The sequence below is a fragment of the Heterodontus francisci genome, chromosome 48, assembly GCF_036365525.1.
Source record: "Heterodontus francisci isolate sHetFra1 chromosome 48, sHetFra1.hap1, whole genome shotgun sequence".
Taxonomy (NCBI): Eukaryota; Metazoa; Chordata; class Chondrichthyes; order Heterodontiformes; family Heterodontidae; genus Heterodontus; species Heterodontus francisci.
In genome coordinates, this window is record NC_090418.1 from 16,603,041 (window position 1) to 16,629,222 (window position 26,182).

The 26,182-nt window shown below is 50.8% G+C and overlaps 26 non-coding genes across 26 annotated transcripts; all 26 read right to left on the reverse strand.

Moving 5' to 3' along the window:
* Positions 1-802: 802 nt before the first annotated feature.
* Positions 803-874, reverse strand: trnaq-uug (transfer RNA glutamine (anticodon UUG)). The gene has a single exon. It is a non-coding gene; the product is annotated as a tRNA-Gln (tRNA).
* Positions 875-1,192: 318 nt separating this feature from the next.
* trnaq-cug (transfer RNA glutamine (anticodon CUG)) lies at positions 1,193-1,264 on the reverse strand. Its single transcript has one exon. It is a non-coding gene; the product is annotated as a tRNA-Gln (tRNA).
* A 1,555-nt stretch (positions 1,265-2,819) lies between these two features.
* trnaq-uug (transfer RNA glutamine (anticodon UUG)) lies at positions 2,820-2,891 on the reverse strand. The gene has a single exon. It is a non-coding gene; the product is annotated as a tRNA-Gln (tRNA).
* A 318-nt stretch (positions 2,892-3,209) lies between these two features.
* On the reverse strand, positions 3,210-3,281 carry trnaq-cug (transfer RNA glutamine (anticodon CUG)). The gene has a single exon. It is a non-coding gene; the product is annotated as a tRNA-Gln (tRNA).
* Positions 3,282-4,836: 1,555 nt separating this feature from the next.
* trnaq-uug (transfer RNA glutamine (anticodon UUG)) lies at positions 4,837-4,908 on the reverse strand. Its single transcript has one exon. It is a non-coding gene; the product is annotated as a tRNA-Gln (tRNA).
* A 318-nt stretch (positions 4,909-5,226) lies between these two features.
* trnaq-cug (transfer RNA glutamine (anticodon CUG)) lies at positions 5,227-5,298 on the reverse strand. Its single transcript has one exon. It is a non-coding gene; the product is annotated as a tRNA-Gln (tRNA).
* Positions 5,299-6,853: 1,555 nt separating this feature from the next.
* trnaq-uug (transfer RNA glutamine (anticodon UUG)) lies at positions 6,854-6,925 on the reverse strand. The gene has a single exon. It is a non-coding gene; the product is annotated as a tRNA-Gln (tRNA).
* A 318-nt stretch (positions 6,926-7,243) lies between these two features.
* trnaq-cug (transfer RNA glutamine (anticodon CUG)) lies at positions 7,244-7,315 on the reverse strand. The gene has a single exon. It is a non-coding gene; the product is annotated as a tRNA-Gln (tRNA).
* A 1,555-nt stretch (positions 7,316-8,870) lies between these two features.
* On the reverse strand, positions 8,871-8,942 carry trnaq-uug (transfer RNA glutamine (anticodon UUG)). Its single transcript has one exon. It is a non-coding gene; the product is annotated as a tRNA-Gln (tRNA).
* Positions 8,943-9,260: 318 nt separating this feature from the next.
* On the reverse strand, positions 9,261-9,332 carry trnaq-cug (transfer RNA glutamine (anticodon CUG)). The gene has a single exon. It is a non-coding gene; the product is annotated as a tRNA-Gln (tRNA).
* Positions 9,333-10,887: 1,555 nt separating this feature from the next.
* On the reverse strand, positions 10,888-10,959 carry trnaq-uug (transfer RNA glutamine (anticodon UUG)). Its single transcript has one exon. It is a non-coding gene; the product is annotated as a tRNA-Gln (tRNA).
* A 318-nt stretch (positions 10,960-11,277) lies between these two features.
* On the reverse strand, positions 11,278-11,349 carry trnaq-cug (transfer RNA glutamine (anticodon CUG)). The gene has a single exon. It is a non-coding gene; the product is annotated as a tRNA-Gln (tRNA).
* A 1,555-nt stretch (positions 11,350-12,904) lies between these two features.
* On the reverse strand, positions 12,905-12,976 carry trnaq-uug (transfer RNA glutamine (anticodon UUG)). The gene has a single exon. It is a non-coding gene; the product is annotated as a tRNA-Gln (tRNA).
* A 318-nt stretch (positions 12,977-13,294) lies between these two features.
* On the reverse strand, positions 13,295-13,366 carry trnaq-cug (transfer RNA glutamine (anticodon CUG)). The gene has a single exon. It is a non-coding gene; the product is annotated as a tRNA-Gln (tRNA).
* A 1,555-nt stretch (positions 13,367-14,921) lies between these two features.
* trnaq-uug (transfer RNA glutamine (anticodon UUG)) lies at positions 14,922-14,993 on the reverse strand. Its single transcript has one exon. It is a non-coding gene; the product is annotated as a tRNA-Gln (tRNA).
* A 318-nt stretch (positions 14,994-15,311) lies between these two features.
* trnaq-cug (transfer RNA glutamine (anticodon CUG)) lies at positions 15,312-15,383 on the reverse strand. The gene has a single exon. It is a non-coding gene; the product is annotated as a tRNA-Gln (tRNA).
* Positions 15,384-16,938: 1,555 nt separating this feature from the next.
* Positions 16,939-17,010, reverse strand: trnaq-uug (transfer RNA glutamine (anticodon UUG)). Its single transcript has one exon. It is a non-coding gene; the product is annotated as a tRNA-Gln (tRNA).
* Positions 17,011-17,328: 318 nt separating this feature from the next.
* Positions 17,329-17,400, reverse strand: trnaq-cug (transfer RNA glutamine (anticodon CUG)). The gene has a single exon. It is a non-coding gene; the product is annotated as a tRNA-Gln (tRNA).
* A 1,555-nt stretch (positions 17,401-18,955) lies between these two features.
* Positions 18,956-19,027, reverse strand: trnaq-uug (transfer RNA glutamine (anticodon UUG)). The gene has a single exon. It is a non-coding gene; the product is annotated as a tRNA-Gln (tRNA).
* Positions 19,028-19,345: 318 nt separating this feature from the next.
* On the reverse strand, positions 19,346-19,417 carry trnaq-cug (transfer RNA glutamine (anticodon CUG)). Its single transcript has one exon. It is a non-coding gene; the product is annotated as a tRNA-Gln (tRNA).
* A 1,555-nt stretch (positions 19,418-20,972) lies between these two features.
* trnaq-uug (transfer RNA glutamine (anticodon UUG)) lies at positions 20,973-21,044 on the reverse strand. The gene has a single exon. It is a non-coding gene; the product is annotated as a tRNA-Gln (tRNA).
* Positions 21,045-21,362: 318 nt separating this feature from the next.
* Positions 21,363-21,434, reverse strand: trnaq-cug (transfer RNA glutamine (anticodon CUG)). Its single transcript has one exon. It is a non-coding gene; the product is annotated as a tRNA-Gln (tRNA).
* Positions 21,435-22,989: 1,555 nt separating this feature from the next.
* trnaq-uug (transfer RNA glutamine (anticodon UUG)) lies at positions 22,990-23,061 on the reverse strand. Its single transcript has one exon. It is a non-coding gene; the product is annotated as a tRNA-Gln (tRNA).
* A 318-nt stretch (positions 23,062-23,379) lies between these two features.
* trnaq-cug (transfer RNA glutamine (anticodon CUG)) lies at positions 23,380-23,451 on the reverse strand. Its single transcript has one exon. It is a non-coding gene; the product is annotated as a tRNA-Gln (tRNA).
* A 1,555-nt stretch (positions 23,452-25,006) lies between these two features.
* trnaq-uug (transfer RNA glutamine (anticodon UUG)) lies at positions 25,007-25,078 on the reverse strand. Its single transcript has one exon. It is a non-coding gene; the product is annotated as a tRNA-Gln (tRNA).
* A 318-nt stretch (positions 25,079-25,396) lies between these two features.
* On the reverse strand, positions 25,397-25,468 carry trnaq-cug (transfer RNA glutamine (anticodon CUG)). The gene has a single exon. It is a non-coding gene; the product is annotated as a tRNA-Gln (tRNA).
* Positions 25,469-26,182: the final 714 nt, after the last annotated feature.

The window sequence follows — 26,182 nt, forward strand, 5'->3', positions numbered from 1 at the left end:
TTGCAGAGGTGCAAGTAGGTGTCCTTGCTGATGGACCAGACGTGCGGGTGGCGGACCGGCTAAGGCTCAAGTGGGACACCGAGCTTTCCAATCGTGTGTCTCAGCGTCAGATAGCGGTCGGGAATGGGGATAAAGTCAATGCCTCGGCAACGGGGTTTGTGACGGGGAGCTGCACTGCAAATGGCCATACCTTGCTGAGCCCTCCAAATAGCAATGCATTTTCACGAGCAAATTGCAAGCACTGGACATTGTAATTTCCAGTCTGCATTCCGGCTTAATCTTTTCTCAGGCACACCTTCAGCTTCCCCACTAGTTGTTCTAAAGGTGTGGATGCTGTGCAACTCGGACAGTCCAGGCTGCAGCTTCTAATGTCACTGCTTGTGTTTGCCATTTCTCAGCACACTCTAGTTTGGCACACTTGCCAGATGATCAGTTTATAAACGTTGCAAGGCAGTGAAGCAAGAAACGATGACATGCACATTAGCTCGAGGGCAAGAAGACAATCGTTGTGACGCCTGCATTTGATGAAACCCTCTTGAATTTGTTGAAGCGCCCCTGCTGAATGCAGATTGCAAAGAAATGCTGTGCTCACGCCATTGTCCTGTGCAGTGCAGGCACTGAGGACACGGAACAAGCTGCAACGTCGCTCTGCTGCAGACGTGGATCAGGCTGATGTTGCAATTGGACATTGAAGCTCAATCCTCTTAATGAAGACAAGAAAGGCGCAGCAGCAGCATTTCAGCTCCATGTGCCGAACGCTTGTGTGTCCCAAATTTAACAGCAGCTGGGACAACAAGAATGCCGGTTCCACCGAGATTTGAACTCGGATCGCTGGATTCAAAGTCCAGAGTGCTCACCATTACACCATGGAACCAAGTGGCTGTCCTGTGCCAGGGCTACAGTCTTTTCTCCAACTCCCCTGGCATTCTCAGTCCCTGCAAGCATCCCTGACTGCACTTGAATGCAATATGTCGTCTGACGGAAAGCAGTGCATCCTTTCAATGGAAGATTTCACCAGCTGCACCGAGTGCAAGAGTGGATCACGTGGCAGGCAGCTGGCATAAGAGTAGCAGTCAGACGGATGGCAATGGAAAGTGATCTGGGCGGAAAATTTTCCTCCTGAATTGGACCTTGTTGTGAAATTGCAGAAGCTGCCCTTTTTGCAAATGGAATCGCGCGGAGTGAGAAAATAAGGTTCCACCGAGATTTGAACTCGGATCGCTGGATTCAGAGCCCAGAGTGCTCACCATTACACCATGGAACCCAGAGGCAACTTTGCTTTTGCAAGTTGTCAATCAGACATAGCTTTCTCTTTTACAAAAGCACAGACGACATCGAACAGAACTGTGGAATGTTTCCTGCGCAGGAAGAGGCCAGACGCAATATCAGCAACCGCTTACATCTGCACAGCAGCCTTGGAGTAAGGAAATATCTGCAAGACACTTTGCAGCACTATCCGACATCATTTGCGGCGAGCCTCTTCAGAAGGATATATTTGCACAGCTGATCAAAAGCTTGATCCAATCCTTTGCTTTGAAAGAGCGCCTCAAACAAGGACAAAGAGCGAGAAAGGCCGTCGCTTTTAAGGAGGCAATTGCAGAGCTTAGCGAACAGGCAGCTGAAGGCACGGCCACCGACGCTATAATCGGGGCAGCCAAAGAGTTCAAGATGGGAGGAGCGCAGAGATTCTGCTAGCTTTGAACAGCTGAATGAGCTTACGGCGATACGCAGGGGCGAGGCGGCAAAGGAATTTTAAACAGGCATGGGAATTCGAAAAATCAGCGGTCGTCAGAGCGGTTGACAATGTCGTTGCGCCAACACAGGGTTGCTGGGTGAGCTGCACTAGGTGCCAATTAGGACCTGGGCAGCAGAGATTTCCATGAGCTCGCATTTACGGAGGGTGCAAACCGGAAGGATGTCCGCCGGCGTTTTGGAATAGTCAAGTCCACAGGTAACAGAGGCACGGATGAAGACGTCAGCAGCGGATCAGCTGAGGCAGGGACTTAGTCGCGTGACGTTGCAGAGGTGCAAGTAGGTGTCCTTGCTGATGGACCAGACGTGCGGGTGGCGGACCGGCTAAGGCTCAAGTGGGACACCGAGCTTTCCAATCGTGTGTCTCAGCGTCAGATAGCGGTCGGGAATGGGGATAAAGTCAATGCCTCGGCAACGGGGTTTGTGACGGGGAGCTGCACTGCAAATGGCCATACCTTGCTGAGCCCTCCAAATAGCAATGCATTTTCACGAGCAAATTGCAAGCACTGGACATTGTAATTTCCAGTCTGCATTCCGGCTTAATCTTTTCTCAGGCACACCTTCAGCTTCCCCACTAGTTGTTCTAAAGGTGTGGATGCTGTGCAACTCCGACAGTCCAGGCTGCAGCTTCTAATGTCACTGCTTGTGTTTGCCATTTCTCAGCACACTCTAGTTTGGCACACTTGCCAGATGATCAGTTTATAAACGTTGCAAGGCAGTGAAGCAAGAAACGATGACATGCACATTTGCTCGAGGGCAAGAAGACAATCGTTGTGACGCCTGCATTTGATGAAACCCTCTTGAATTTGTTGAAGCGCCCCTGCTGAATGCAGATTGCAAAGAAATGCTGTGCTCACGCCATTGTCCTGTGCAGTGCAGGCACTGAGGACACGGAACAAGCTGCAACGTCGCTCTGCTGCAGACGTGGATCAGGCTGATGTTGCAATTGGACATTGAAGCTCAATCCTCTTGATGAAGACAAGAAAGGCGCAGCAGCAGCATTTCAGCTCCATGTGCCGAACGCTTGTGTGTCCCAAATTTAACAGCAGCTGGGACAACAAGAATGCCGGTTCCACCGAGATTTGAACTCGGATCGCTGGATTCAAAGTCCAGAGTGCTCACCATTACACCATGGAACCAAGTGGCTGTCCTGTGCCAGGGCTACAGTCTTTTCTCCAACTCCCCTGGCATTCTCAGTCCCTGCAAGCATCCCTGACTGCACTTGAATGCAATATGTCGTCTGACGGAAAGCAGTGCATCCTTTCAATGGAAGATTTCACCAGCTGCACCGAGTGCAAGAGTGGATCACGTGGCAGGCAGCTGGCATAAGAGTAGCAGTCAGACGGATGGCAATGGAAAGTGATCTGGGCGGAAAATTTTCCTCCTGAATTGGACCTTGTTGTGAAATTGCAGAAGCTGCCCTTTTTGCAAATGGAATCGCGCGGAGTGAGAAAATAAGGTTCCACCGAGATTTGAACTCGGATCGCTGGATTCAGAGCCCAGAGTGCTCACCATTACACCATGGAACCCAGAGGCAACTTTGCCTTTGCAAGTTGTCAATCAGACATAGCTTTCTCTTTTACAAAAGCACAGACGACATCGAACAGAACTGTGGAATGTTTCCTGCGCAGGAAGAGGCCAGACGCAATATCAGCAACCACTTACATCTGCACAGCAGCCTTGGAGTAAGAAAATATCTGCAAGACACTTTGCAGCACTATCCGACATCATTTGCGGCGAGCCTCTTCAGAAGGATATATTTGCACAGCTGATCAAAAGCTTGATCCAATCCTTTGCTTTGAAAGAGCGCCTCAAACAAGGACAAAGAGCGAGAAAGGCCGTCGCTTTTAAGGAGGCAATTGCAGAGCTTAGCGAACAGGCAGCTGAAGGCACGGCCACCGACGCTATAATCGGGGCAGCCAAAGAGTTCAAGATGGGAGGAGCGCAGAGATTCTGCTAGCTTTGAACAGCTGAATGAGCTTACGGCGATACGCAGGGGCGAGGCGGCAAAGGAATTTTAAACAGGCATGGGAATTCGAAAAATCAGCGGTCGTCAGAGCGGTTGACAATGTCGTTGCGCCAACACAGGGTTGCTGGGTGAGCTGCACTAGGTGCCAATTAGGACCTGGGCAGCAGAGATTTCCATGAGCTCGCATTTACGGAGGGTGCAAACCGGAAGGATGTCCGCCGGCGTTTTGGAATAGTCAAGTCCACAGGTAACAGAGGCACGGATGAAGACGTCAGCAGCGGATCAGCTGAGGCAGGGACTTAGTCGCGTGACGTTGCAGAGGTGCAAGTAGGTGTCCTTGCTGATGGACCAGACGTGCGGGTGGCGGACCGGCTAAGGCTCAAGTGGGACACCGAGCTTTCCAATCGTGTGTCTCAGCGTCAGATAGCGGTCGGGAATGGGGATAAAGTCAATGCCTCGGCAACGGGGTTTGTGACGGGGAGCTGCACTGCAAATGGCCATACCTTGCTGAGCCCTCCAAATAGCAATGCATTTTCACGAGCAAATTGCAAGCACTGGACATTGTAATTTCCAGTCTGCATTCCGGCTTAATCTTTTCTCAGGCACACCTTCAGCTTCCCCACTAGTTGTTCTAAAGGTGTGGATGCTGTGCAACTCCGACAGTCCAGGCTGCAGCTTCTAATGTCACTGCTTGTGTTTGCCATTTCTCAGCACACTCTAGTTTGGCACACTTGCCAGATGATCAGTTTATAAACGTTGCAAGGCAGTGAAGCAAGAAACGATGACATGCACATTAGCTCGAGGGCAAGAAGACAATCGTTGTGACGCCTGCATTTGATGAAACCCTCTTGAATTTGTTGAAGCGCCCCTGCTGAATGCAGATTGCAAAGAAATGCTGTGCTCACGCCATTGTCCTGTGCAGTGCAGGCACTGAGGACACGGAACAAGCTGCAACGTCGCTCTGCTGCAGACGTGGATCAGGCTGATGTTGCAATTGGACATTGAAGCTCAATCCTCTTGATGAAGACAAGAAAGGCGCAGCAGCAGCATTTCAGCTCCATGTGCCGAACGCTTGTGTGTCCCAAATTTAACAGCAGCTGGGACAACAAGAATGCCGGTTCCACCGAGATTTGAACTCGGATCGCTGGATTCAAAGTCCAGAGTGCTCACCATTACACCATGGAACCAAGTGGCTGTCCTGTGCCAGGGCTACAGTCTTTTCTCCAACTCCCCTGGCATTCTCAGTCCCTGCAAGCATCCCTGACTGCACTTGAATGCAATATGTCGTCTGACGGAAAGCAGTGCATCCTTTCAATGGAAGATTTCACCAGCTGCACCGAGTGCAAGAGTGGATCACGTGGCAGGCAGCTGGCATAAGAGTAGCAGTCAGACGGATGGCAATGGAAAGTGATCTGGGCGGAAAATTTTCCTCCTGAATTGGACCTTGTTGTGAAATTGCAGAAGCTGCCCTTTTTGCAAATGGAATCGCGCGGAGTGAGAAAATAAGGTTCCACCGAGATTTGAACTCGGATCGCTGGATTCAGAGCCCAGAGTGCTCACCATTACACCATGGAACCCAGAGGCAACTTTGCTTTTGCAAGTTGTCAATCAGACATAGCTTTCTCTTTTACAAAAGCACAGACGACATCGAACAGAACTGTGGAATGTTTCCTGCGCAGGAAGAGGCCAGACGCAATATCAGCAACCGCTTACATCTGCACAGCAGCCTTGGAGTAAGGAAATATCTGCAAGACACTTTGCAGCACTATCCGACATCATTTGCGGCGAGCCTCTTCAGAAGGATATATTTGCACAGCTGATCAAAAGCTTGATCCAATCCTTTGCTTTGAAAGAGCGCCTCAAACAAGGACAAAGAGCGAGAAAGGCCGTCGCTTTTAAGGAGGCAATTGCAGAGCTTAGCGAACAGGCAGCTGAAGGCACGGCCACCGACGCTATAATCGGGGCAGCCAAAGAGTTCAAGATGGGAGGAGCGCAGAGATTCTGCTAGCTTTGAACAGCTGAATGAGCTTACGGCGATACGCAGGGGCGAGGCGGCAAAGGAATTTTAAACAGGCATGGGAATTCGAAAAATCAGCGGTCGTCAGAGCGGTTGACAATGTCGTTGCGCCAACACAGGGTTGCTGGGTGAGCTGCACTAGGTGCCAATTAGGACCTGGGCAGCAGAGATTTCCATGAGCTCGCATTTACGGAGGGTGCAAACCGGAAGGATGTCCGCCGGCGTTTTGGAATAGTCAAGTCCACAGGTAACAGAGGCACGGATGAAGACGTCAGCAGCGGATCAGCTGAGGCAGGGACTTAGTCGCGTGACGTTGCAGAGGTGCAAGTAGGTGTCCTTGCTGATGGACCAGACGTGCGGGTGGCGGACCGGCTAAGGCTCAAGTGGGACACCGAGCTTTCCAATCGTGTGTCTCAGCGTCAGATAGCGGTCGGGAATGGGGATAAAGTCAATGCCTCGGCAACGGGGTTTGTGACGGGGAGCTGCACTGCAAATGGCCATACCTTGCTGAGCCCTCCAAATAGCAATGCATTTTCACGAGCAAATTGCAAGCACTGGACATTGTAATTTCCAGTCTGCATTCCGGCTTAATCTTTTCTCAGGCACACCTTCAGCTTCCCCACTAGTTGTTCTAAAGGTGTGGATGCTGTGCAACTCCGACAGTCCAGGCTGCAGCTTCTAATGTCACTGCTTGTGTTTGCCATTTCTCAGCACACTCTAGTTTGGCACACTTGCCAGATGATCAGTTTATAAACGTTGCAAGGCAGTGAAGCAAGAAACGATGACATGCACATTTGCTCGAGGGCAAGAAGACAATCGTTGTGACGCCTGCATTTGATGAAACCCTCTTGAATTTGTTGAAGCGCCCCTGCTGAATGCAGATTGCAAAGAAATGCTGTGCTCACGCCATTGTCCTGTGCAGTGCAGGCACTGAGGACACGGAACAAGCTGCAACGTCGCTCTGCTGCAGACGTGGATCAGGCTGATGTTGCAATTGGACATTGAAGCTCAATCCTCTTGATGAAGACAAGAAAGGCGCAGCAGCAGCATTTCAGCTCCATGTGCCGAACGCTTGTGTGTCCCAAATTTAACAGCAGCTGGGACAACAAGAATGCCGGTTCCACCGAGATTTGAACTCGGATCGCTGGATTCAAAGTCCAGAGTGCTCACCATTACACCATGGAACCAAGTGGCTGTCCTGTGCCAGGGCTACAGTCTTTTCTCCAACTCCCCTGGCATTCTCAGTCCCTGCAAGCATCCCTGACTGCACTTGAATGCAATATGTCGTCTGACGGAAAGCAGTGCATCCTTTCAATGGAAGATTTCACCAGCTGCACCGAGTGCAAGAGTGGATCACGTGGCAGGCAGCTGGCATAAGAGTAGCAGTCAGACGGATGGCAATGGAAAGTGATCTGGGCGGAAAATTTTCCTCCTGAATTGGACCTTGTTGTGAAATTGCAGAAGCTGCCCTTTTTGCAAATGGAATCGCGCGGAGTGAGAAAATAAGGTTCCACCGAGATTTGAACTCGGATCGCTGGATTCAGAGCCCAGAGTGCTCACCATTACACCATGGAACCCAGAGGCAACTTTGCCTTTGCAAGTTGTCAATCAGACATAGCTTTCTCTTTTACAAAAGCACAGACGACATCGAACAGAACTGTGGAATGTTTCCTGCGCAGGAAGAGGCCAGACGCAATATCAGCAACCACTTACATCTGCACAGCAGCCTTGGAGTAAGAAAATATCTGCAAGACACTTTGCAGCACTATCCGACATCATTTGCGGCGAGCCTCTTCAGAAGGATATATTTGCACAGCTGATCAAAAGCTTGATCCAATCCTTTGCTTTGAAAGAGCGCCTCAAACAAGGACAAAGAGCGAGAAAGGCCGTCGCTTTTAAGGAGGCAATTGCAGAGCTTAGCGAACAGGCAGCTGAAGGCACGGCCACCGACGCTATAATCGGGGCAGCCAAAGAGTTCAAGATGGGAGGAGCGCAGAGATTCTGCTAGCTTTGAACAGCTGAATGAGCTTACGGCGATACGCAGGGGCGAGGCGGCAAAGGAATTTTAAACAGGCATGGGAATTCGAAAAATCAGCGGTCGTCAGAGCGGTTGACAATGTCGTTGCGCCAACACAGGGTTGCTGGGTGAGCTGCACTAGGTGCCAATTAGGACCTGGGCAGCAGAGATTTCCATGAGCTCGCATTTACGGAGGGTGCAAACCGGAAGGATGTCCGCCGGCGTTTTGGAATAGTCAAGTCCACAGGTAACAGAGGCACGGATGAAGACGTCAGCAGCGGATCAGCTGAGGCAGGGACTTAGTCGCGTGACGTTGCAGAGGTGCAAGTAGGTGTCCTTGCTGATGGACCAGACGTGCGGGTGGCGGACCGGCTAAGGCTCAAGTGGGACACCGAGCTTTCCAATCGTGTGTCTCAGCGTCAGATAGCGGTCGGGAATGGGGATAAAGTCAATGCCTCGGCAACGGGGTTTGTGACGGGGAGCTGCACTGCAAATGGCCATACCTTGCTGAGCCCTCCAAATAGCAATGCATTTTCACGAGCAAATTGCAAGCACTGGACATTGTAATTTCCAGTCTGCATTCCGGCTTAATCTTTTCTCAGGCACACCTTCAGCTTCCCCACTAGTTGTTCTAAAGGTGTGGATGCTGTGCAACTCCGACAGTCCAGGCTGCAGCTTCTAATGTCACTGCTTGTGTTTGCCATTTCTCAGCACACTCTAGTTTGGCACACTTGCCAGATGATCAGTTTATAAACGTTGCAAGGCAGTGAAGCAAGAAACGATGACATGCACATTAGCTCGAGGGCAAGAAGACAATCGTTGTGACGCCTGCATTTGATGAAACCCTCTTGAATTTGTTGAAGCGCCCCTGCTGAATGCAGATTGCAAAGAAATGCTGTGCTCACGCCATTGTCCTGTGCAGTGCAGGCACTGAGGACACGGAACAAGCTGCAACGTCGCTCTGCTGCAGACGTGGATCAGGCTGATGTTGCAATTGGACATTGAAGCTCAATCCTCTTGATGAAGACAAGAAAGGCGCAGCAGCAGCATTTCAGCTCCATGTGCCGAACGCTTGTGTGTCCCAAATTTAACAGCAGCTGGGACAACAAGAATGCCGGTTCCACCGAGATTTGAACTCGGATCGCTGGATTCAAAGTCCAGAGTGCTCACCATTACACCATGGAACCAAGTGGCTGTCCTGTGCCAGGGCTACAGTCTTTTCTCCAACTCCCCTGGCATTCTCAGTCCCTGCAAGCATCCCTGACTGCACTTGAATGCAATATGTCGTCTGACGGAAAGCAGTGCATCCTTTCAATGGAAGATTTCACCAGCTGCACCGAGTGCAAGAGTGGATCACGTGGCAGGCAGCTGGCATAAGAGTAGCAGTCAGACGGATGGCAATGGAAAGTGATCTGGGCGGAAAATTTTCCTCCTGAATTGGACCTTGTTGTGAAATTGCAGAAGCTGCCCTTTTTGCAAATGGAATCGCGCGGAGTGAGAAAATAAGGTTCCACCGAGATTTGAACTCGGATCGCTGGATTCAGAGCCCAGAGTGCTCACCATTACACCATGGAACCCAGAGGCAACTTTGCCTTTGCAAGTTGTCAATCAGACATAGCTTTCTCTTTTACAAAAGCACAGACGACATCGAACAGAACTGTGGAATGTTTCCTGCGCAGGAAGAGGCCAGACGCAATATCAGCAACCACTTACATCTGCACAGCAGCCTTGGAGTAAGAAAATATCTGCAAGACACTTTGCAGCACTATCCGACATCATTTGCGGTGAGCCTCTTCAGAAGGATATATTTGCACAGCTGATCAAAAGCTTGATCCAATCCTTTGCTTTGAAAGAGCGCCTCAAACAAGGACAAAGAGCGAGAAAGGCCGTCGCTTTTAAGGAGGCAATTGCAGAGCTTAGCGAACAGGCAGCTGAAGGCACGGCCACCGACGCTATAATCGGGGCAGCCAAAGAGTTCAAGATGGGAGGAGCGCAGAGATTCTGCTAGCTTTGAACAGCTGAATGAGCTTACGGCGATACGCAGGGGCGAGGCGGCAAAGGAATTTTAAACAGGCATGGGAATTCGAAAAATCAGCGGTCGTCAGAGCGGTTGACAATGTCGTTGCGCCAACACAGGGTTGCTGGGTGAGCTGCACTAGGTGCCAATTAGGACCTGGGCAGCAGAGATTTCCATGAGCTCGCATTTACGGAGGGTGCAAACCGGAAGGATGTCCGCCGGCGTTTTGGAATAGTCAAGTCCACAGGTAACAGAGGCACGGATGAAGACGTCAGCAGCGGATCAGCTGAGGCAGGGACTTAGTCGCGTGACGTTGCAGAGGTGCAAGTAGGTGTCCTTGCTGATGGACCAGACGTGCGGGTGGCGGACCGGCTAAGGCTCAAGTGGGACACCGAGCTTTCCAATCGTGTGTCTCAGCGTCAGATAGCGGTCGGGAATGGGGATAAAGTCAATGCCTCGGCAACGGGGTTTGTGACGGGGAGCTGCACTGCAAATGGCCATACCTTGCTGAGCCCTCCAAATAGCAATGCATTTTCACGAGCAAATTGCAAGCACTGGACATTGTAATTTCCAGTCTGCATTCCGGCTTAATCTTTTCTCAGGCACACCTTCAGCTTCCCCACTAGTTGTTCTAAAGGTGTGGATGCTGTGCAACTCCGACAGTCCAGGCTGCAGCTTCTAATGTCACTGCTTGTGTTTGCCATTTCTCAGCACACTCTAGTTTGGCACACTTGCCAGATGATCAGTTTATAAACGTTGCAAGGCAGTGAAGCAAGAAACGATGACATGCACATTTGCTCGAGGGCAAGAAGACAATCGTTGTGACGCCTGCATTTGATGAAACCCTCTTGAATTTGTTGAAGCGCCCCTGCTGAATGCAGATTGCAAAGAAATGCTGTGCTCACGCCATTGTCCTGTGCAGTGCAGGCACTGAGGACACGGAACAAGCTGCAACGTCGCTCTGCTGCAGACGTGGATCAGGCTGATGTTGCAATTGGACATTGAAGCTCAATCCTCTTGATGAAGACAAGAAAGGCGCAGCAGCAGCATTTCAGCTCCATGTGCCGAACGCTTGTGTGTCCCAAATTTAACAGCAGCTGGGACAACAAGAATGCCGGTTCCACCGAGATTTGAACTCGGATCGCTGGATTCAAAGTCCAGAGTGCTCACCATTACACCATGGAACCAAGTGGCTGTCCTGTGCCAGGGCTACAGTCTTTTCTCCAACTCCCCTGGCATTCTCAGTCCCTGCAAGCATCCCTGACTGCACTTGAATGCAATATGTCGTCTGACGGAAAGCAGTGCATCCTTTCAATGGAAGATTTCACCAGCTGCACCGAGTGCAAGAGTGGATCACGTGGCAGGCAGCTGGCATAAGAGTAGCAGTCAGACGGATGGCAATGGAAAGTGATCTGGGCGGAAAATTTTCCTCCTGAATTGGACCTTGTTGTGAAATTGCAGAAGCTGCCCTTTTTGCAAATGGAATCGCGCGGAGTGAGAAAATAAGGTTCCACCGAGATTTGAACTCGGATCGCTGGATTCAGAGCCCAGAGTGCTCACCATTACACCATGGAACCCAGAGGCAACTTTGCCTTTGCAAGTTGTCAATCAGACATAGCTTTCTCTTTTACAAAAGCACAGACGACATCGAACAGAACTGTGGAATGTTTCCTGCGCAGGAAGAGGCCAGACGCAATATCAGCAACCACTTACATCTGCACAGCAGCCTTGGAGTAAGAAAATATCTGCAAGACACTTTGCAGCACTATCCGACATCATTTGCGGCGAGCCTCTTCAGAAGGATATATTTGCACAGCTGATCAAAAGCTTGATCCAATCCTTTGCTTTGAAAGAGCGCCTCAAACAAGGACAAAGAGCGAGAAAGGCCGTCGCTTTTAAGGAGGCAATTGCAGAGCTTAGCGAACAGGCAGCTGAAGGCACGGCCACCGACGCTATAATCGGGGCAGCCAAAGAGTTCAAGATGGGAGGAGCGCAGAGATTCTGCTAGCTTTGAACAGCTGAATGAGCTTACGGCGATACGCAGGGGCGAGGCGGCAAAGGAATTTTAAACAGGCATGGGAATTCGAAAAATCAGCGGTCGTCAGAGCGGTTGACAATGTCGTTGCGCCAACACAGGGTTGCTGGGTGAGCTGCACTAGGTGCCAATTAGGACCTGGGCAGCAGAGATTTCCATGAGCTCGCATTTACGGAGGGTGCAAACCGGAAGGATGTCCGCCGGCGTTTTGGAATAGTCAAGTCCACAGGTAACAGAGGCACGGATGAAGACGTCAGCAGCGGATCAGCTGAGGCAGGGACTTAGTCGCGTGACGTTGCAGAGGTGCAAGTAGGTGTCCTTGCTGATGGACCAGACGTGCGGGTGGCGGACCGGCTAAGGCTCAAGTGGGACACCGAGCTTTCCAATCGTGTGTCTCAGCGTCAGATAGCGGTCGGGAATGGGGATAAAGTCAATGCCTCGGCAACGGGGTTTGTGACGGGGAGCTGCACTGCAAATGGCCATACCTTGCTGAGCCCTCCAAATAGCAATGCATTTTCACGAGCAAATTGCAAGCACTGGACATTGTAATTTCCAGTCTGCATTCCGGCTTAATCTTTTCTCAGGCACACCTTCAGCTTCCCCACTAGTTGTTCTAAAGGTGTGGATGCTGTGCAACTCCGACAGTCCAGGCTGCAGCTTCTAATGTCACTGCTTGTGTTTGCCATTTCTCAGCACACTCTAGTTTGGCACACTTGCCAGATGATCAGTTTATAAACGTTGCAAGGCAGTGAAGCAAGAAACGATGACATGCACATTAGCTCGAGGGCAAGAAGACAATCGTTGTGACGCCTGCATTTGATGAAACCCTCTTGAATTTGTTGAAGCGCCCCTGCTGAATGCAGATTGCAAAGAAATGCTGTGCTCACGCCATTGTCCTGTGCAGTGCAGGCACTGAGGACACGGAACAAGCTGCAACGTCGCTCTGCTGCAGACGTGGATCAGGCTGATGTTGCAATTGGACATTGAAGCTCAATCCTCTTGATGAAGACAAGAAAGGCGCAGCAGCAGCATTTCAGCTCCATGTGCCGAACGCTTGTGTGTCCCAAATTTAACAGCAGCTGGGACAACAAGAATGCCGGTTCCACCGAGATTTGAACTCGGATCGCTGGATTCAAAGTCCAGAGTGCTCACCATTACACCATGGAACCAAGTGGCTGTCCTGTGCCAGGGCTACAGTCTTTTCTCCAACTCCCCTGGCATTCTCAGTCCCTGCAAGCATCCCTGACTGCACTTGAATGCAATATGTCGTCTGACGGAAAGCAGTGCATCCTTTCAATGGAAGATTTCACCAGCTGCACCGAGTGCAAGAGTGGATCACGTGGCAGGCAGCTGGCATAAGAGTAGCAGTCAGACGGATGGCAATGGAAAGTGATCTGGGCGGAAAATTTTCCTCCTGAATTGGACCTTGTTGTGAAATTGCAGAAGCTGCCCTTTTTGCAAATGGAATCGCGCGGAGTGAGAAAATAAGGTTCCACCGAGATTTGAACTCGGATCGCTGGATTCAGAGCCCAGAGTGCTCACCATTACACCATGGAACCCAGAGGCAACTTTGCCTTTGCAAGTTGTCAATCAGACATAGCTTTCTCTTTTACAAAAGCACAGACGACATCGTACAGAACTGTGGAATGTTTCCTGCGCAGGAAGAGGCCAGACGCAATATCAGCAACCACTTACATCTGCACAGCAGCCTTGGAGTAAGAAAATATCTGCAAGACACTTTGCAGCACTATCCGACATCATTTGCGGCGAGCCTCTTCAGAAGGATATATTTGCACAGCTGATCAAAAGCTTGATCCAATCCTTTGCTTTGAAAGAGCGCCTCAAACAAGGACAAAGAGCGAGAAAGGCCGTCGCTTTTAAGGAGGCAATTGCAGAGCTTAGCGAACAGGCAGCTGAAGGCACGGCCACCGACGCTATAATCGGGGCAGCCAAAGAGTTCAAGATGGGAGGAGCGCAGAGATTCTGCTAGCTTTGAACAGCTGAATGAGCTTACGGCGATACGCAGGGGCGAGGCGGCAAAGGAATTTTAAACAGGCATGGGAATTCGAAAAATCAGCGGTCGTCAGAGCGGTTGACAATGTCGTTGCGCCAACACAGGGTTGCTGGGTGAGCTGCACTAGGTGCCAATTAGGACCTGGGCAGCAGAGATTTCCATGAGCTCGCATTTACGGAGGGTGCAAACCGGAAGGATGTCCGCCGGCGTTTTGGAATAGTCAAGTCCACAGGTAACAGAGGCACGGATGAAGACGTCAGCAGCGGATCAGCTGAGGCAGGGACTTAGTCGCGTGACGTTGCAGAGGTGCAAGTAGGTGTCCTTGCTGATGGACCAGACGTGCGGGTGGCGGACCGGCTAAGGCTCAAGTGGGACACCGAGCTTTCCAATCGTGTGTCTCAGCGTCAGATAGCGGTCGGGAATGGGGATAAAGTCAATGCCTCGGCAACGGGGTTTGTGACGGGGAGCTGCACTGCAAATGGCCATACCTTGCTGAGCCCTCCAAATAGCAATGCATTTTCACGAGCAAATTGCAAGCACTGGACATTGTAATTTCCAGTCTGCATTCCGGCTTAATCTTTTCTCAGGCACACCTTCAGCTTCCCCACTAGTTGTTCTAAAGGTGTGGATGCTGTGCAACTCGGACAGTCCAGGCTGCAGCTTCTAATGTCACTGCTTGTGTTTGCCATTTCTCAGCACACTCTAGTTTGGCACACTTGCCAGATGATCAGTTTATAAACGTTGCAAGGCAGTGAAGCAAGAAACGATGACATGCACATTAGCTCGAGGGCAAGAAGACAATCGTTGTGACGCCTGCATTTGATGAAACCCTCTTGAATTTGTTGAAGCGCCCCTGCTGAATGCAGATTGCAAAGAAATGCTGTGCTCACGCCATTGTCCTGTGCAGTGCAGGCACTGAGGACACGGAACAAGCTGCAACGTCGCTCTGCTGCAGACGTGGATCAGGCTGATGTTGCAATTGGACATTGAAGCTCAATCCTCTTGATGAAGACAAGAAAGGCGCAGCAGCAGCATTTCAGCTCCATGTGCCGAACGCTTGTGTGTCCCAAATTTAACAGCAGCTGGGACAACAAGAATGCCGGTTCCACCGAGATTTGAACTCGGATCGCTGGATTCAAAGTCCAGAGTGCTCACCATTACACCATGGAACCAAGTGGCTGCCCTGTGCCAGGGCTACAGTCTTTTCTCCAACTCCCCTGGCATTCTCAGTCCCTGCAAGCATCCCTGACTGCACTTGAATGCAATATGTCGTCTGACGGAAAGCAGTGCATCCTTTCAATGGAAGATTTCACCAGCTGCACCGAGTGCAAGAGTGGATCACGTGGCAGGCAGCTGGCATAAGAGTAGCAGTCAGACGGATGGCAATGGAAAGTGATCTGGGCGGAAAATTTTCCTCCTGAATTGGACCTTGTTGTGAAATTGCAGAAGCTGCCCTTTTTGCAAATGGAATCGCGCGGAGTGAGAAAATAAGGTTCCACCGAGATTTGAACTCGGATCGCTGGATTCAGAGCCCAGAGTGCTCACCATTACACCATGGAACCCAGAGGCAACTTTGCCTTTGCAAGTTGTCAATCAGACATAGCTTTCTCTTTTACAAAAGCACAGACGACATCGAACAGAACTGTGGAATGTTTCCTGCGCAGGAAGAGGCCAGACGCAATATCAGCAACCACTTACATCTGCACAGCAGCCTTGGAGTAAGAAAATATCTGCAAGACACTTTGCAGCACTATCCGACATCATTTGCGGCGAGCCTCTTCAGAAGGATATATTTGCACAGCTGATCAAAAGCTTGATCCAATCCTTTGCTTTGAAAGAGCGCCTCAAACAAGGACAAAGAGCGAGAAAGGCCGTCGCTTTTAAGGAGGCAATTGCAGAGCTTAGCGAACAGGCAGCTGAAGGCACGGCCACCGACGCTATAATCGGGGCAGCCAAAGAGTTCAAGATGGGAGGAGCGCAGAGATTCTGCTAGCTTTGAACAGCTGAATGAGCTTACGGCGATACGCAGGGGCGAGGCGGCAAAGGAATTTTAAACAGGCATGGGAATTCGAAAAATCAGCGGTCGTCAGAGCGGTTGACAATGTCGTTGCGCCAACACAGGGTTGCTGGGTGAGCTGCACTAGGTGCCAATTAGGACCTGGGCAGCAGAGATTTCCATGAGCTCGCATTTACGGAGGGTGCAAACCGGAAGGATGTCCGCCGGCGTTTTGGAATAGTCAAGTCCACAGGTAACAGAGGCACGGATGAAGACGTCAGCAGCGGATCAGCTGAGGCAGGGACTTAGTCGCGTGACGTTGCAGAGGTGCAAGTAGGTGTCCTTGCTGATGGACCAGACGTGCGGGTGGCGGACCGGCTAAGGCTCAAGTGGGACACCGAGCTTTCCAATCGTGTGTCTCAGCGTCAGATAGCGGTCGGGAATGGGGATAAAGTCAATGCCTCGGCAACGGGGTTTGTGACGGGGAGCTGCACTGCAAATGGCCATACCTTGCTGAGCCCTCCAAATAGCAATGCATTTTCACGAGCAAATTGCAAGCACTGGACATTGTAATTTCCAGTCTGCATTCCGGCTTAATCTTTTCTCAGGCACACCTTCAGCTTCCCCACTAGTTGTTCTAAAGGTGTGGATGCTGTGCAACTCGGACAGTCCAGGCTGCAGCTTCTAATGTCACTGCTTGTGTTTGCCATTTCTCAGCACACTCTAGTTTGGCACACTTGCCAGATGATCAGTTTATAAACGTTGCAAGGCAGTGAAGCAAGAAACGATGACATGCACATTAGCTCGAGGGCAAGAAGACAATCGTTGTGACGCCTGCATTTGATGAAACCCTCTTGAATTTGTTGAAGCGCCCCTGCTGAATGCAGATTGCAAAGAAATGCTGTGCTCACGCCATTGTCCTGTGCAGTGCAGGCACTGAGGACACGGAACAAGCTGCAACGTCGCTCTGCTGCAGACGTGGATCAGGCTGATGTTGCAATTGGACATTGAAGCTCAATCCTCTTGATGAAGACAAGAAAGGCGCAGCAGCAGCATTTCAGCTCCATGTGCCGAACGCTTGTGTGTCCCAAATTTAACAGCAGCTGGGACAACAAGAATGCCGGTTCCACCGAGATTTGAACTCGGATCGCTGGATTCAAAGTCCAGAGTGCTCACCATTACACCATGGAACCAAGTGGCTGCCCTGTGCCAGGGCTACAGTCTTTTCTCCAACTCCCCTGGCATTCTCAGTCCCTGCAAGCATCCCTGACTGCACTTGAATGCAATATGTCGTCTGACGGAAAGCAGTGCATCCTTTCAATGGAAGATTTCACCAGCTGCACCGAGTGCAAGAGTGGATCACGTGGCAGGCAGCTGGCATAAGAGTAGCAGTCAGACGGATGGCAATGGAAAGTGATCTGGGCGGAAAATTTTCCTCCTGAATTGGACCTTGTTGTGAAATTGCAGAAGCTGCCCTTTTTGCAAATGGAATCGCGCGGAGTGAGAAAATAAGGTTCCACCGAGATTTGAACTCGGATCGCTGGATTCAGAGCCCAGAGTGCTCACCATTACACCATGGAACCCAGAGGCAACTTTGCCTTTGCAAGTTGTCAATCAGACATAGCTTTCTCTTTTACAAAAGCACAGACGACATCGAACAGAACTGTGGAATGTTTCCTGCGCAGGAAGAGGCCAGACGCAATATCAGCAACCACTTACATCTGCACAGCAGCCTTGGAGTAAGAAAATATCTGCAAGACACTTTGCAGCACTATCCGACATCATTTGCGGCGAGCCTCTTCAGAAGGATATATTTGCACAGCTGATCAAAAGCTTGATCCAATCCTTTGCTTTGAAAGAGCGCCTCAAACAAGGACAAAGAGCGAGAAAGGCCGTCGCTTTTAAGGAGGCAATTGCAGAGCTTAGCGAACAGGCAGCTGAAGGCACGGCCACCGACGCTATAATCGGGGCAGCCAAAGAGTTCAAGATGGGAGGAGCGCAGAGATTCTGCTAGCTTTGAACAGCTGAATGAGCTTACGGCGATACGCAGGGGCGAGGCGGCAAAGGAATTTTAAACAGGCATGGGAATTCGAAAAATCAGCGGTCGTCAGAGCGGTTGACAATGTCGTTGCGCCAACACAGGGTTGCTGGGTGAGCTGCACTAGGTGCCAATTAGGACCTGGGCAGCAGAGATTTCCATGAGCTCGCATTTACGGAGGGTGCAAACCGGAAGGATGTCCGCCGGCGTTTTGGAATAGTCAAGTCCACAGGTAACAGAGGCACGGATGAAGACGTCAGCAGCGGATCAGCTGAGGCAGGGACTTAGTCGCGTGACGTTGCAGAGGTGCAAGTAGGTGTCCTTGCTGATGGACCAGACGTGCGGGTGGCGGACCGGCTAAGGCTCAAGTGGGACACCGAGCTTTCCAATCGTGTGTCTCAGCGTCAGATAGCGGTCGGGAATGGGGATAAAGTCAATGCCTCGGCAACGGGGTTTGTGACGGGGAGCTGCACTGCAAATGGCCATACCTTGCTGAGCCCTCCAAATAGCAATGCATTTTCACGAGCAAATTGCAAGCACTGGACATTGTAATTTCCAGTCTGCATTCCGGCTTAATCTTTTCTCAGGCACACCTTCAGCTTCCCCACTAGTTGTTCTAAAGGTGTGGATGCTGTGCAACTCCGACAGTCCAGGCTGCAGCTTCTAATGTCACTGCTTGTGTTTGCCATTTCTCAGCACACTCTAGTTTGGCACACTTGCCAGATGATCAGTTTATAAACGTTGCAAGGCAGTGAAGCAAGAAACGATGACATGCACATTAGCTCGAGGGCAAGAAGACAATCGTTGTGACGCCTGCATTTGATGAAACCCTCTTGAATTTGTTGAAGCGCCCCTGCTGAATGCAGATTGCAAAGAAATGCTGTGCTCACGCCATTGTCCTGTGCAGTGCAGGCACTGAGGACACGGAACAAGCTGCAACGTCGCTCTGCTGCAGACGTGGATCAGGCTGATGTTGCAATTGGACATTGAAGCTCAATCCTCTTGATGAAGACAAGAAAGGCGCAGCAGCAGCATTTCAGCTCCATGTGCCGAACGCTTGTGTGTCCCAAATTTAACAGCAGCTGGGACAACAAGAATGCCGGTTCCACCGAGATTTGAACTCGGATCGCTGGATTCAAAGTCCAGAGTGCTCACCATTACACCATGGAACCAAGTGGCTGTCCTGTGCCAGGGCTACAGTCTTTTCTCCAACTCCCCTGGCATTCTCAGTCCCTGCAAGCATCCCTGACTGCACTTGAATGCAATATGTCGTCTGACGGAAAGCAGTGCATCCTTTCAATGGAAGATTTCACCAGCTGCACCGAGTGCAAGAGTGGATCACGTGGCAGGCAGCTGGCATAAGAGTAGCAGTCAGACGGATGGCAATGGAAAGTGATCTGGGCGGAAAATTTTCCTCCTGAATTGGACCTTGTTGTGAAATTGCAGAAGCTGCCCTTTTTGCAAATGGAATCGCGCGGAGTGAGAAAATAAGGTTCCACCGAGATTTGAACTCGGATCGCTGGATTCAGAGCCCAGAGTGCTCACCATTACACCATGGAACCCAGAGGCAACTTTGCCTTTGCAAGTTGTCAATCAGACATAGCTTTCTCTTTTACAAAAGCACAGACGACATCGAACAGAACTGTGGAATGTTTCCTGCGCAGGAAGAGGCCAGACGCAATATCAGCAACCACTTACATCTGCACAGCAGCCTTGGAGTAAGAAAATATCTGCAAGACACTTTGCAGCACTATCCGACATCATTTGCGGCGAGCCTCTTCAGAAGGATATATTTGCACAGCTGATCAAAAGCTTGATCCAATCCTTTGCTTTGAAAGAGCGCCTCAAACAAGGACAAAGAGCGAGAAAGGCCGTCGCTTTTAAGGAGGCAATTGCAGAGCTTAGCGAACAGGCAGCTGAAGGCACGGCCACCGACGCTATAATCGGGGCAGCCAAAGAGTTCAAGATGGGAGGAGCGCAGAGATTCTGCTAGCTTTGAACAGCTGAATGAGCTTACGGCGATACGCAGGGGCGAGGCGGCAAAGGAATTTTAAACAGGCATGGGAATTCGAAAAATCAGCGGTCGTCAGAGCGGTTGACAATGTCGTTGCGCCAACACAGGGTTGCTGGGTGAGCTGCACTAGGTGCCAATTAGGACCTGGGCAGCAGAGATTTCCATGAGCTCGCATTTACGGAGGGTGCAAACCGGAAGGATGTCCGCCGGCGTTTTGGAATAGTCAAGTCCACAGGTAACAGAGGCACGGATGAAGACGTCAGCAGCGGATCAGCTGAGGCAGGGACTTAGTCGCGTGACGTTGCAGAGGTGCAAGTAGGTGTCCTTGCTGATGGACCAGACGTGCGGGTGGCGGACCGGCTAAGGCTCAAGTGGGACACCGAGCTTTCCAATCGTGTGTCTCAGCGTCAGATAGCGGTCGGGAATGGGGATAAAGTCAATGCCTCGGCAACGGGGTTTGTGACGGGGAGCTGCACTGCAAATGGCCATACCTTGCTGAGCCCTCCAAATAGCAATGCATTTTCACGAGCAAATTGCAAGCACTGGACATTGTAATTTCCAGTCTGCATTCCGGCTTAATCTTTTCTCAGGCACACCTTCAGCTTCCCCACTAGTTGTTCTAAAGGTGTGGATGCTGTGCAACTCCGACAGTCCAGGCTGCAGCTTCTAATGTCACTGCTTGTGTTTGCCATTTCTCAGCACACTCTAGTTTGGCACACTTGCCAGATGATCAGTTTATAAACGTTGCAAGGCAGTGAAGCAAGAAACGATGACATGCACATTTGCTCGAGGGCAAGAAGACAATCGTTGTGACGCCTGCATTTGATGAAACCCTCTTGAATTTGTTGAAGCGCCCCTGCTGAATGCAGATTGCAAAGAAATGCTGTGCTCACGCCATTGTCCTGTGCAGTGCAGGCACTGAGGACACGGAACAAACTGCAACGTCGCTCTGCTGCAGACGTGGATCAGGCTGATGTTGCAATTGGACATTGAAGCTCAATCCTCTTGATGAAGACAAGAAAGGCGCAGCAGCAGCATTTCAGCTCCATGTGCCGAACGCTTGTGTGTCCCAAATTTAACAGCAGCTGGGACAACAAGAATGCCGGTTCCACCGAGATTTGAACTCGGATCGCTGGATTCAAAGTCCAGAGTGCTCACCATTACACCATGGAACCAAGTGGCTGCCCTGTGCCAGGGCTACAGTCTTTTCTCCAACTCCCCTGGCATTCTCAGTCCCTGCAAGCATCCCTGACTGCACTTGAATGCAATATGTCGTCTGACGGAAAGCAGTGCATCCTTTCAATGGAAGATTTCACCAGCTGCACCGAGTGCAAGAGTGGATCACGTGGCAGGCAGCTGGCATAAGAGTAGCAGTCAGACGGATGGCAATGGAAAGTGATCTGGGCGGAAAATTTTCCTCCTGAATTGGACCTTGTTGTGAAATTGCAGAAGCTGCCCTTTTTGCAAATGGAATCGCGCGGAGTGAGAAAATAAGGTTCCACCGAGATTTGAACTCGGATCGCTGGATTCAGAGCCCAGAGTGCTCACCATTACACCATGGAACCCAGAGGCAACTTTGCCTTTGCAAGCTGTCAATCAGACATAGCTTTCTCTTTTACAAAAGCACAGACGACATCGAACAGAACTGTGGAATGTTTCCTGCGCAGGAAGAGGCCAGACGCAATATCAGCAACCACTTACATCTGCACAGCAGCCTTGGAGTAAGAAAATATCTGCAAGACACTTTGCAGCACTATCCGACATCATTTGCGGCGAGCCTCTTCAGAAGGATATATTTGCACAGCTGATCAAAAGCTTGATCCAATCCTTTGCTTTGAAAGAGCGCCTCAAACAAGGACAAAGAGCGAGAAAGGCCGTCGCTTTTAAGGAGGCAATTGCAGAGCTTAGCGAACAGGCAGCTGAAGGCACGGCCACCGACGCTATAATCGGGGCAGCCAAAGAGTTCAAGATGGGAGGAGCGCAGAGATTCTGCTAGCTTTGAACAGCTGAATGAGCTTACGGCGATACGCAGGGGCGAGGCGGCAAAGGAATTTTAAACAGGCATGGGAATTCGAAAAATCAGCGGTCGTCAGAGCGGTTGACAATGTCGTTGCGCCAACACAGGGTTGCTGGGTGAGCTGCACTAGGTGCCAATTAGGACCTGGGCAGCAGAGATTTCCATGAGCTCGCATTTACGGAGGGTGCAAACCGGAAGGATGTCCGCCGGCGTTTTGGAATAGTCAAGTCCACAGGTAACAGAGGCACGGATGAAGACGTCAGCAGCGGATCAGCTGAGGCAGGGACTTAGTCGCGTGACGTTGCAGAGGTGCAAGTAGGTGTCCTTGCTGATGGACCAGACGTGCGGGTGGCGGACCGGCTAAGGCTCAAGTGGGACACCGAGCTTTCCAATCGTGTGTCTCAGCGTCAGATAGCGGTCGGGAATGGGGATAAAGTCAATGCCTCGGCAACGGGGTTTGTGACGGGGAGCTGCACTGCAAATGGCCATACCTTGCTGAGCCCTCCAAATAGCAATGCATTTTCACGAGCAAATTGCAAGCACTGGACATTGTAATTTCCAGTCTGCATTCCGGCTTAATCTTTTCTCAGGCACACCTTCAGCTTCCCCACTAGTTGTTCTAAAGGTGTGGATGCTGTGCAACTCGGACAGTCCAGGCTGCAGCTTCTAATGTCACTGCTTGTGTTTGCCATTTCTCAGCACACTCTAGTTTGGCACACTTGCCAGATGATCAGTTTATAAACGTTGCAAGGCAGTGAAGCAAGAAACGATGACATGCACATTAGCTCGAGGGCAAGAAGACAATCGTTGTGACGCCTGCATTTGATGAAACCCTCTTGAATTTGTTGAAGCGCCCCTGCTGAATGCAGATTGCAAAGAAATGCTGTGCTCACGCCATTGTCCTGTGCAGTGCAGGCACTGAGGACACGGAACAAGCTGCAACGTCGCTCTGCTGCAGACGTGGATCAGGCTGATGTTGCAATTGGACATTGAAGCTCAATCCTCTTGATGAAGACAAGAAAGGCGCAGCAGCAGCATTTCAGCTCCATGTGCCGAACGCTTGTGTGTCCCAAATTTAACAGCAGCTGGGACAACAAGAATGCCGGTTCCACCGAGATTTGAACTCGGATCGCTGGATTCAAAGTCCAGAGTGCTCACCATTACACCATGGAACCAAGTGGCTGCCCTGTGCCAGGGCTACAGTCTTTTCTCCAACTCCCCTGGCATTCTCAGTCCCTGCAAGCATCCCTGACTGCACTTGAATGCAATATGTCGTCTGACGGAAAGCAGTGCATCCTTTCAATGGAAGATTTCACCAGCTGCACCGAGTGCAAGAGTGGATCACGTGGCAGGCAGCTGGCATAAGAGTAGCAGTCAGACGGATGGCAATGGAAAGTGATCTGGGCGGAAAATTTTCCTCCTGAATTGGACCTTGTTGTGAAATTGCAGAAGCTGCCCTTTTTGCAAATGGAATCGCGCGGAGTGAGAAAATAAGGTTCCACCGAGATTTGAACTCGGATCGCTGGATTCAGAGCCCAGAGTGCTCACCATTACACCATGGAACCCAGAGGCAACTTTGCCTTTGCAAGCTGTCAATCAGACATAGCTTTCTCTTTTACAAAAGCACAGACGACATCGAACAGAACTGTGGAATGTTTCCTGCGCAGGAAGAGGCCAGACGCAATATCAGCAACCACTTACATCTGCACAGCAGCCTTGGAGTAAGAAAATATCTGCAAGACACTTTGCAGCACTATCCGACATCATTTGCGGCGAGCCTCTTCAGAAGGATATATTTGCACAGCTGATCAAAAGCTTGATCCAATCCTTTGCTTTGAAAGAGCGCCTCAAACAAGGACAAAGAGCGAGAAAGGCCGTCGCTTTTAAGGAGGCAATTGCAGAGCTTAGCGAACAGGCAGCTGAAGGCACGGCCACCGACGCTATAATCGGGGCAGCCAAAGAGTTCAAGATGGGAGGAGCGCAGAGATTCTGCTAGCTTTGAACAGCTGAATGAGCTTACGGCGATACGCAGGGGCGAGGCGGCAAAGGAATTTTAAACAGGCATGGGAATTCGAAAAATCAGCGGTCGTCAGAGCGGTTGACAATGTCGTTGCGCCAACACAGGGTTGCTGGGTGAGCTGCACTAGGTGCCAATTAGGACCTGGGCAGCAGAGATTTCCATGAGCTCGCATTTACGGAGGGTGCAAACCGGAAGGATGTCCGCCGGCGTTTTGGAATAGTCAAGTCCACAGGTAACAGAGGCACGGATGAAGACGTCAGCAGCGGATCAGCTGAGGCAGGGACTTAGTCGCGTGACGTTGCAGAGGTGCAAGTAGGTGTCCTTGCTGATGGACCAGACGTGCGGGTGGCGGACCGGCTAAGGCTCAAGTGGGACACCGAGCTTTCCAATCGTGTGTCTCAGCGTCAGATAGCGGTCGGGAATGGGGATAAAGTCAATGCCTCGGCAACGGGGTTTGTGACGGGGAGCTGCACTGCAAATGGCCATACCTTGCTGAGCCCTCCAAATAGCAATGCATTTTCACGAGCAAATTGCAAGCACTGGACATTGTAATTTCCAGTCTGCATTCCGGCTTAATCTTTTCTCAGGCACACCTTCAGCTTCCCCACTAGTTGTTCTAAAGGTGTGGATGCTGTGCAACTCCGACAGTCCAGGCTGCAGCTTCTAATGTCACTGCTTGTGTTTGCCATTTCTCAGCACACTCTAGTTTGGCACACTTGCCAGATGATCAGTTTATAAACGTTGCAAGGCAGTGAAGCAAGAAACGATGACATGCACATTTGCTCGAGGGCAAGAAGACAATCGTTGTGACGCCTGCATTTGATGAAACCCACTTGAATTTGTTGAAGCGCCCCTGCTGAATGCAGATTGCAAAGAAATGCTGTGCTCACGCCATTGTCCTGTGCAGTGCAGGCACTGAGGACACGGAACAAGCTGCAACGTCGCTCTGCTGCAGACGTGGATCAGGCTGATGTTGCAATTGGACATTGAAGCTCAATCCTCTTGATGAAGACAAGAAAGGCGCAGCAGCAGCATTTCAGCTCCATGTGCCGAACGCTTGTGTGTCCCAAATTTAACAGCAGCTGGGACAACAAGAATGCCGGTTCCACCGAGATTTGAACTCGGATCGCTGGATTCAAAGTCCAGAGTGCTCACCATTACACCATGGAACCAAGTGGCTGCCCTGTGCCAGGGCTACAGTCTTTTCTCCAACTCCCCTGGCATTCTCAGTCCCTGCAAGCATCCCTGACTGCACTTGAATGCAATATGTCGTCTGACGGAAAGCAGTGCATCCTTTCAATGGAAGATTTCACCAGCTGCACCGAGTGCAAGAGTGGATCACGTGGCAGGCAGCTGGCATAAGAGTAGCAGTCAGACGGATGGCAATGGAAAGTGATCTGGGCGGAAAATTTTCCTCCTGAATTGGACCTTGTTGTGAAATTGCAGAAGCTGCCCTTTTTGCAAATGGAATCGCGCGGAGTGAGAAAATAAGGTTCCACCGAGATTTGAACTCGGATCGCTGGATTCAGAGCCCAGAGTGCTCACCATTACACCATGGAACCCAGAGGCAACTTTGCCTTTGCAAGTTGTCAATCAGACATAGCTTTCTCTTTTACAAAAGCACAGACGACATCGAACAGAACTGTGGAATGTTTCCTGCGCAGGAAGAGGCCAGACGCAATATCAGCAACCACTTACATCTGCACAGCAGCCTTGGAGTAAGAAAATATCTGCAAGACACTTTGCAGCACTATCCGACATCATTTGCGGCGAGCCTCTTCAGAAGGATATATTTGCACAGCTGATCAAAAGCTTGATCCAATTCTTTGCTTTGAAAGAGCGCCTCAAACAAGGACAAAGAGCGAGAAAGGCCGTCGCTTTTAAGGAGGCAATTGCAGAGCTTAGCGAACAGGCAGCTGAAGGCACGGCCACCGACGCTATAATCGGGGCAGCCAAAGAGTTCAAGATGGGAGGAGCGCAGAGATTCTGCTAGCTTTGAACAGCTGAATGAGCTTACGGCGATACGCAGGGGCGAGGCGGCAAAGGAATTTTAAACAGGCATGGGAATTCGAAAAATCAGCGGTCGTCAGAGCGGTTGACAATGTCGTTGCGCCAACACAGGGTTGCTGGGTGAGCTGCACTAGGTGCCAATTAGGACCTGGGCAGCAGAGATTTCCATGAGCTCGCATTTACGGAGGGTGCAAACCGGAAGGATGTCCGCCGGCGTTTTGGAATAGTCAAGTCCACAGGTAACAGAGGCACGGATGAAGACGTCA